General features: G+C 39.8%; 1 pseudogene; it reads left to right on the top strand.

The window, feature by feature from the left end:
• Positions 1-88: 88 nt before the first annotated feature.
• On the top strand, positions 89-7905 carry LOC123622217 (annotated as a pseudogene).
• The last annotated feature ends 2505 nt before the right edge of the window (positions 7906-10410 follow it).

The raw sequence follows: 10410 nt of genomic DNA on the forward strand, positions 1-10410 counted from the left end.
CCCAACTCCCCCGTTGCTGAGGTGTGTGGTTCTCATCTGCCTCACAGGCTCAAGTGTACTGTTCAGTGTGTGTGTTCAGGAAAGCTACATGCCCAGAAGCCAGCATGTCCAGGCCATTGTGGAACAGGACCATAATCCAGGCCCTGGAATCTCTAAGAGAACAGAGTCCACTCTGAGAGGTGAGGCTGGCTGAGGGGCTGTCTGCTCTGTTGACCAGGAGGCTGCATGGAGCAATGTGGATTGAGATTGCCGTGGGAATCTTGTAGTGCAGTGCCCCACACCACCCCTGGCCACCCAGACACAGACCTTGCACTCCAAGCGGGAGCCAAGGCCCCTGGAGCACATGGACATGTCAGTTGTTGCTGTGGGTGAGCAGTGCTGGCATAGCTCAAAGGAGGGCAGGTACTTGGCAATGGCAGAGCTCTTCCTTTGCCTCTCTGCCTCTCTCTATGCCTGCCCAGCAGTCCCCAGGGACCGAAGCAGCGAATGTACTAGGTGCCTGGGGCTCAAAGGCCTACCTTCTAATGGAAATAGTTTGCTTACCATGTTCCTGGCACTGCACTTGGCTCTGGTGGGTATTTAGACACTCAGCTACGTTGCCCCACTCCTGGAGCATGTTTACTGAAGAGATAGTCCCCTGGGCCAACAGGAAATCTAAACTGGCAACAGGAATCCAGGAGAGCCTACAGTAGGAAGTTTAACCTGTCCAGGAATGTTTCCCTGAGGAAGGGATGCAGAGCTGCTATCCTCAAGGTCCAGGAGGTTCTCTAGGAAAGAGACACCCCAAGCACAGGCCCGTGAAAGGTGCTGAGAGGGACTTCCATCTTGCAGGCATATGATAGGGTCTGCAGGCCTCCGTGGTACCTGAGGGTGATGATGAGCCAGACACCATGGATGGCTACCCAGGGCCCAGCAGTGCCGTTACCCTGGAGCCAGAGCCAGATAAGGGAGGCCTCTGTTCTGAGCAAGCCCCAAGGAGGCAGAAAGGGCAAGGAGCTGTGTGTCCACAGGCCCAGCACGAACTAAGTGGATCTGGTGCTGAACAGGAGGGAGCCCTCAAGGCTGGCTGCAACAGGGGATTACTAGGTTACTTACTTTTGAAGTTTTCAGTGTCCATCATAACTACAATTTCTATTGCAATATAGAAACAATTGATTTCTGCACATTATGTATCCAGCATCCTTGCCAAATCTTTAATCTGGACTCTTGAATTTCCTACATTCACACCTACATCATCTTCAGTGTTCTTCCTTTTTTAGTTCTTGGGCCTTTCTTTTTCTTACTGATCTTCCTAATATCTCCAGTACATTATTATTAAACACAAATGGTGTTGGGGGACACCTCTGTGTTTTCAGTGTTTCATCAAGAAACATTTGCTTGTAGGTTCTTGTTAGATAACTAGCAGGTAAGGGAGGTTCCTTTTCCAACCATGAAGTAGTTTCTGGGTTTTTTGATCACAAATGAATGTCTGATCTTATTAGTTCTTTTTCTGCTTCCATTGAAACATGGGATTTTTCTCCTTTAAATCAGTTAAAAGCAGGCTGGGTGCAGTGGCTCATGCCTGTAACCCCAGCACTTTGGGAGGGAAGATCCCTTAAGGCTAAGAGTTTGAGACCACCCTAGGCAACATAGCAAGACCACATCTATACAAAAAAAAAAAAAAAATCCAAGTAATGTATTACATTATAGTCATGTATCGCTTAACTATCGGGATGTGTTCTGAGAAATGTGTTGTTACGTGATTTCGTTGCTATCTGCACATCAGAGTATAATTACATAAACCTAGATGGTATAGCCTGTTAACACAGCTGGGCTGTATGGCGTGTAGGGCCTATTGCTCCTAAACTACAAACCTGTACAACATATTACTATGCTGAACATTGTAGGCAATTGTAATGCAGGGATATTTGTGTATCTGAACAGAGAAGGTACAGTAATAATAAGGCGTACAACACAAAAATGGTACGTACCATCTGTATAAGGCATTTGCCATGAATGCAGCTTGTAGGACTGGAAGTTGCTCCAGGTGAGTGAGTGAGTGGTGAGTCAATGTGAAGGCCTAGCACGCTACTGTACTATAGCTTTTATAAACATTGTATACTTAGGTTACACTAAATTTATTTTCTAAAATTTTTCTTTCTTCAATAATAAGCTTAGTGTTACAACTGTATAAGCTTTTTAATTTTTAACAAATTTTTGACTCTTGTATCATAATACTTAGCTTTTTAAATTTATATCCTTCTATAAGTTTTTTGTCTTTTTTAAAACACATTAAAAATGAGGATGCAAACATACACATTAGCCTAGGTCTACACAGGGTTGGGCTCACCGCTGTCTTCCACCTCCACATCTTGTCCTACTGGAAGGTCTTCAAAGGCAGTAACACATGGAGCCATCCTCCAAGAGAACAGTGCTTTCTGGAATACCACCTGAAGGACCTCCCCGAGGCTGTTTACAGTTGACTTTTTTTTTTAAATAATAGAAGGACTACGCTCTAACATAACAATAAAAAGCATAGTAAGTACATAAGCCAATAACAGTCATTTATCATCAAGTATTAAGTGTCCTGTACATAATTGTATCTGCCATACTTTTATACAGTCGGCAAAGCAGTAGCTTTGTTTACACCAGCATCACCACATGTGAATAATGTGCTAAGTTATGACAGCTATGTCACTAGGCAATAGGATTTTTTCAGCTCCATTATAATCTTATGGGACTACCGTTGTATATGCAGTTTGTCATTGACCAGAATGTCATATCACATGACTTTGATTTTCTGTTAATGCATGGTACATTTTCATTTCTTAGATCAATCCACCTTACTCATAATTTATCTTTCTATAAATTTCTTAATTTGTTTTGCCAATATTTGGTTTAAGCATTTTTTTCAAATCCATGCTCATGTGTTGTTAATGAATTATAATTTTCTTATATCGTCTTTGCCAAGTTTTGGTTTCAAAGTAAGGCTAGTTCCTTAAAGTGAGACTAAGGAGTGTTCTTTCCATACACTGAATTAGAATTATTTGTTTCTTAGTAGAACTCAGCAATAAAATGTGAGCTGTTATGGTAAGTTACAAGTTTCTGAGAATTTATACATTTAATCTTTCTTTATAAACTTTTGGCCTAAAGGTCAAAATACCCACTTAAAAGCTAATTTTTTTTTTCCTTATACAGAGTCTCACTCTGTCACCCAAGCTAGAGTGCCATGGCATTAGCCTAGCTCACAGCAACCTCAAACTCTTGGGCTCAAGGGATCCTCCTGCCTCAGCCTCCCAAGTAGCTGGGACTACATGCACTTGCCACCATGCCCGGCTATTTTTTTCTATTTTTAGTAGAGAAGGGCGTCTCGCTCTTGCTCAGGCTGGTCTCGAACTCCTGAGCTCAAGTGATCCTCCTGCCTTGGCCTCCCAGAGTGCTAGGATTACAGGTGTCAACCACCAAGCTTGGCCTTAAAAGCTAATTTTTGAAGCATCTTTTCTTCATTAATATTAAGTTTTGCCTTCCCTTTTTAAAAATCAGTCTTATCAAAGATTTGTTGATTTTATATTCCGTATGTGTTAATTCCAGTATCCAAAGTCTTTGTGGGTCTAATTTCACATTTTTTTGTCCCTGCTGTCAACACTCATGATGATTTGCTTCTGTGTGTGTTTCATGAATTTTTCCTTACAATGAACCCATGTGGCTTGGTACACTGAAAATTCTGAGACCTGGATTGAAGGTAGGTTACTCTCTAAAGGATGTACTTTTGCTTATCTTTTATATTGTGAAATAGAGCACAAAAAAGGCACACTTCACTGGATTATCTCAAATGTACAGCTCAGTGAATTACCACAAAACCAATGTTCATGAAATAACCAACTGTAACAAGAAATAGGATATGGATGACACCTAGGAAGCACCCTTGTCCTCCCAGTCGGCACACTCTCCATTCTCCCCAAATGTAATCACTATTCTGACTTATATAGAAAACACTCTCTTGCCTATAGGTTTAAGTACCTAAACATACAACCCTAATCACATAATTTAGTTTGGCCTGTTCTACAAACTCTAAATAGATGAAGTTATTCAGTATGTGTTGGGGAATAGATTCCAAGGTCCACACATGCCTGGAATCTTGGATAGTACCAAATTCTATATATAGTACTTTTTCCTATACATGAATATGACAAAATTTAATTTATAAATTAGGCACAGTAAGAGATTTAACAATGATAATAAATTATAGCAATTTACTGTAGTAAAAGTAGAATGTGGTCTCTTGAAATATTCTACCATACGTAGCTGAAATGTCAAAAAGCAAAACTGCAGAAAAGTGGGGGTGAGGGAACTACTGTATTATATTTGTAAGATTCAGTCATTCACGTTGTATAGTTTATTCATGTTCCCTGATGTATAGTGCTTTTGGTTTTGGAAGTATTGTTTGTTGTTGTTGTTTGAGACTAAGTCTCTCTTGACCCGGGTAGAATGCAGTGGTATCATCATAGCTCACTGCAACCTCAAACTTCTGAGCTCAAGTGATCCTCCTGCCTCAGCCTCCGAGTAGCTAGGACTACAGGTGCACAACACTGCACTCAGCTAATTTTGTTCTATTTTTGGTAGACATGGAGTCTTGTTCTTGCTCAGGCTGGTCTCCAACTCCTGAGCTTAAGCAATCCTCTCATCTCAGCCTCCCAGAGTGCTATGTTTACAGGCGTGAGCAACCACCCACTGGCTGATGTGTAGTGTTTTATTAGATGACTACACTCCAATATATCAATAATTTCAGTAATTTAAATTTGGGGGCTATTAATAGCCAGAAATGAACATTCTGGATTTCACTTTTGGTGCAATTTTGCTCATATACCTGATGGCCATATACTTAGAGGTGAAATTACTGGGCTGCAAGGTCTGAACATACTGGACAGGTCACAAATGTGTGGAAATTAAAACATACAGCCAGTTGGCCAGAGAAGATATCAAGAGAAATTGGAGAATAACTTGAGAAAAGTGAAAATAAAAAGACAACATGTTAAAACTTATGGGATGGAATGAAAGCACTGATCAGGGAGATATGTATAGCTATAAATATTAACACATCTCAAATCAATAACCTAATTGTATAACTTAAGAAACAAAAAAGAGGCCTGGCATGGTGGCTCACACCTGTAATCCTAGCACTTTGGGAGGCCAAAACAGGAGAATCACTGAGAACAGGAGATGTGCACCTGTATTCCCAGCTGCTCAGGAGGCTGAGGCAGCAGGATTGCAAGAGCCCAGGAGTTTGAGGTTGCACTGAACTATGATGACGCCATTGCACTCCAGCCCAGGAGACAGAGTAAGACTCTCAAAAACAAAAAAACCCCCAAGTATCAGACACTACTATGAATACCTGCACATGAACAAATCGGAAGATGTAGATGAAATGGATGAATTTCTAGAAACAAACTACTAAAACTAACAAAGAAATAGAAAATCTGAATAGATCTGTAACAAGTAAGATTGAAACAGCCAAAAACCTCCCACAACCAGGCGGCCTCCCCAGTGGATTCTATCACACATGTTAAAAAGAATTAACAAGCTCCTAAAAATAAAGAGGAGGGAAAACTTCCTAACTCATTCTATGATGTTAGAAGTACCCTAAAACCGAAGCCACATAAAGACAGTATAAAAGAAAACTGCAGAATATGTTTTGTGAATATAGATGCAGAAATCAACAAAATGCTAGCAAACAATTCAGCACCATGTTGAAAGGAATATACACCATGACTAAGATGGTTTTTCCCCAAGAATGCAAGGATGACTCAATGTACAAAAATCATTGTAATATACCACCGTAATGGGATGAAGGGGGAAAAAGATCATCTCAATACAGAAAAAGCTTTTGACAAAATTCAACACTAAATCATGACTTGAAAAAATCTAAGAGTAGAAGGAAACTACTTCAACATAATACAGACCATGTATAAAAAGCCCACAGTATCATTTTACCATATTAAATGGTAAAAAAAATTAAAGCTTTTCACCTAAGATGAGAACAAGACAAAGATGCTTGCTTTTGCCACTTCTACTCAATGTAGTACTGAAAGTTCTAGCCAAAGGCAAGAAAGAAACAATATCTAAATTGGAAGAAAGCAGGACTGTCTCCATTTGCAAATGGCATCTTATATATGGAAAACCCTAAAGAATACACATACACACTTAAGAGTTCATAAATGAATTCAGCAAAATCAAGATACAAAATCAACAAAAGTCAGTTATATGTCTATACACTATCAATAAGCAGTCCAAAAATGGAATTAAAAATTCCATTTTCAATACCATCAATAAAATATTTATGAATAAATTTAACCAAGGAGGTACAAAATGTGTACACTGAGAAAAAACATCATTGAAAGAAAAGAAGACCTAAATAAATGAAAAGACATCCCATCCAGGTTCATGCATAAGAGGAATATATTAAAATGGCAATACCACACAAAGCTATATACAAAGTCAGTGTGATCCATACCAAGACCCAAAATTTATTCCATGCAGAAACGGCAAAATGCATCCTATAATTCATATGAAATTTTAAAGAACGCATGATAGCTAAGAATTCCTTTTTTTCTTTTCTTTCTTTTTTTTTTTTTTTTGAGACAGGGTTTCACTCCATCACCCACGCTAGCGTGCAGTGGCGTCATTGTAGCTGACTGCAACCTCAAACTCCTGAGCTCAAGCAATCCTGCTTCAGCCTCCCAGAGTGCTAGGATTACAGGCATGAGCCACTACACCCAGCACACAATAGCTAAAAATTCTTGAAAAGAACAAAGCTGGAAGACACTACCTGATTTAAAAATACAGGTGGGCCACAGTAGCTCATGCCTGCAATTCTAGCAATTTGGGAAGCTGAGGCAGGAGGATTGCTTGAGGCCAGGAGTTCAAGACCAGCCTGAGCAAGAGCGAGACCCCATCTCTAAAAAAAATGGAAAAATTAGCCAGGCATGGTGGCATACACCTGTAGTTCCAGCTACTTGAGAGTCTGAGGAAGGCAGATTCCTTCCGCCCAGGAGTTTGAGGTTGCAGTGAGCTATGATGATGCCACTGCTCTCTAGCCCAGGCAACAGAGCAAGACCTGAGGGTCTTTTTTTGGGTCTCAAAAAAAAAGAAGAAAAAGAAACCTAATAGAAAGGTACAGCGTGACTGACTTGAGTGACTGGAGTCAAGCTATAAGACCTCAATCCAGACACTCGCTGGAATGGTATCTTATGTAAAAGGAACATCGTGCCCTCAAAGGAAAGTCTAAAAGAATTAGAAAAGGAGGTAGAAGAGGAGGAGCAGCAAGTCCTTCACCAGTCAGTGTTAACCTATGAAGATATGACTTTGGAACAGTTGAAGGATCTCTTAATTTAAATAAAATTTAATTTCATTAAAAAGTTTAATTTAATTTAAATGGCAACAGATTTAACGAGGAGGATGAACATGCTATTGAAATGTTCAGGCAGCAAAAACTGCTTTTTAGTGGAAAGCAACTAAGCTGAAGAATAAATCTGGAGAAGTTTTGGAGATCTCAGGAAAGGACTACGTTCAAGAATTTACCTAAGCTGGTGAGGACTTGTGGGTAATCTTGCATCTTTACAAACAAGGGATTCCTCTGTGTCCTGATAAATCAAAACCTCAGTGGACTTTCCAGGAAGTTTCCTAATGTCAAATTTATCAAAGCCATTTCAACAATCTGCATACCCAATTATCCTGATAGGAATCTGCCCACAGTAGTTGTTTACCTTGAAGGTGATATCAAGGCTCACTTTATTGGCCTCTGGTGTTTGGAGGCATGAACCTGGTAAGAGATGAGTTGGGGTGGAAACTGCGTGAGTCTGCAGAATTAAGACAGACCTGGAAGAAAACCCTAAGAAACCCGTTGAGGACATGTTGGAACTTTCTTGATGTGACAAATTGTCTGGATTTTTTTAAAAAAGGAAAAACCAAGGATGAATCCTTTTGGTTGTTAGCCTTTTATAATTATGTTTCAAATCTTACACATCGGGCCAGGTGTGGTGGCTCAGGCCTGTAATCCTGGCACTCTGGGAGGCCAAGGTGGGAGGATCACTTGAGGTCAGGAGTTTGAGACCAGCCTGAGCAAGATCAAGACCCCCATCCCTACTAAAAATAGAAACAAGTTAGCCAGGCAACTAAAAATACCAAAAAAAAAAAAAAAATTAGCTGGGCATGGTGGTGCGCACCTGTAGTCCCAGCTGCTCAGGAGGCTGAGGCAGGAGGATTGCTTGAGCCCAGAGTTTGAGGTTGCTGCGAGCTAGACTGATGCCATGGCACTCTAGGCCAGGCTACAGAGTGAGACTCTGTCTCAAGAAAAAAACCAAAAAATACCCAATCTTACACATTTCAGAAATAATCATTGCTGGGGATTCTATTAAATTTCTTGGAACTGTCTTTTTAAATTAATAACATTTCCTTGGAAAACCATTAAAACCAGCCATTAGTATGGCACATATCTGTTTTCCTCACTTACATTTTAAGTAAGCCATAAAAGTCACTATTTTTTGATATTTATATAAAAATGAATATAGAGGGTTTTTTAAAAATATGTTTTTAAAGATGAGGTCTCACTGTGTTGCCCAAGCAACAAGTAGGGTGGCGCAGTCACAGCTCATTTTGGCCTCAAGAAATCCTCCCACCTCAGCCTCCCAAGTCTATGGGATTACAGGTGTTAGCCACTGCACCCAGCTCAAATATGGAGTTTCAAATAAATAAAGTGAATGTATTATATGATGGAAGATTGCAGAAGCCGGGTGCAGTAGCATGGACCTATAGTCCCAGATACTCGAGAGGCTAAGAGAACTGCTTGAGCCCAGGAGTTCAAAACCAACCCGGGTAATGTAGCCAGATTCCTGTCTCAAAATATTAAAAATTTAAAAAAAAAGAAAATTGCAAACTAAGCTTTACAGTTACATTATATATTTTTATTTTATAAAGGTAGCAACAGATTATCAACTCAACTGAAAATATAGGAATGATCCTTAGGAAAAAAAATCTTAGTATTTATCCTATTTAGAAGAAATGGACAGGCTGGGTACAGTGGCTCATGCCTGTAATCTCAGCTCTCTGGGAGACTGAGGTGGGAGGATCACTTGAGGCCAGTAGTGTAAGACCAGCCTGGGCAACACAGTGAGACCCCCATCTCTAAAAAACAATGAAGAAAATTAGCCAGGCACGGTGGCATGAACCTGGGGTCCCAGCTGCTTGGGAGGCTGAGGCTGGAGGAATTTGAGCCGGGGTATTCAAGGTTGTAGTGAACTACGATGATGCCACTGCACTGTAGCCCAGGCAACAAAGTGAGACCCTGTCTCAAAAATTAAAAAAAAAAAAAAGAAGAAAGTTGAAGGACTTAAACACTCTGATATTATGACTTCTAGGGCTACTGTAATTAGTGTGGTATTGACATAAAGGTTGACAAATAGATAAATGGCACAGAATAGAATCCAGGAATATTAGTGCTTACCTGATGGTGTGAAAAAAACACAGTCCAGAAATAGACACACACATTTATTATTTATTAATTGTTGACAAATGTGTAAAGGCAATTTAGTGGAGAAAGGATAGTCTTTTAACAATGATGCTGGAATTCCATATACAACAAGCAAACAAAACAATCCTTCAACTGCATTATACATAAGCTATCTCAAAATGGAGCATAAAACTAAATGTAAAATTTTAAACAACAGGCCAGATGCAGTGGCTCACGCCTGTAATCCTAGCATTTTGGGAGGCTGAGGTGGGAGGATCACTTCAGGTCAGGAGTTTGAGATCAGCCTAAGCAAGAGCGAGACCCTGTCTCTAAAAAAAATAGAAAAATCAGCCAGGCGTGGTGCCGCACACCTATAGTCACAGCTATTCAGGAAGCTGAGACAGGAGGATCGCTTGAGCCCAGGAGTTTGAGGTTGCAGTGAGCTGTGATGATGCCATTCCACTGTAGCCAGGGTGACAGAGCAAGACCCTATCTCAAAAAAAAAAAAAAAAAGAAAAGAAATCTTTTTAACTATCAAAGTTCTCAAAGGAGAAAATCTTTGTGATTTTGTGTCAGGCAAAATTTTATAGAAGCATAATGAATAAGAGAAAAATAATCAAATTGGATTTGATAAAAATTAAGAACTTTTGTGCTTCAGAAGAGTCTGTTAAGACAAAGAAGTGACCAGCCACAGACTTGGATAAACTATTTTAAATCACATATCTGATAAAGGACTTGTATCCAGAATATGAAAAGAACACTCAAATCTCAATAATTGGAATGCAAAAAAATGGGCAAAGAATTTTAACAGAAACTTCAAAGAAGACATGTAGATAGTAAATAAGAACATGAAAAATGTGCAAAATCATCAGTAAGGAAATTCAGATTAAAACCACAATAAGATATTACCACACATTTTACATCCA

This window comes from Lemur catta, chromosome 17 (assembly GCF_020740605.2).
Source record: "Lemur catta isolate mLemCat1 chromosome 17, mLemCat1.pri, whole genome shotgun sequence".
Lineage (NCBI taxonomy): Eukaryota > Metazoa > Chordata > Mammalia > Primates > Lemuridae > Lemur > Lemur catta.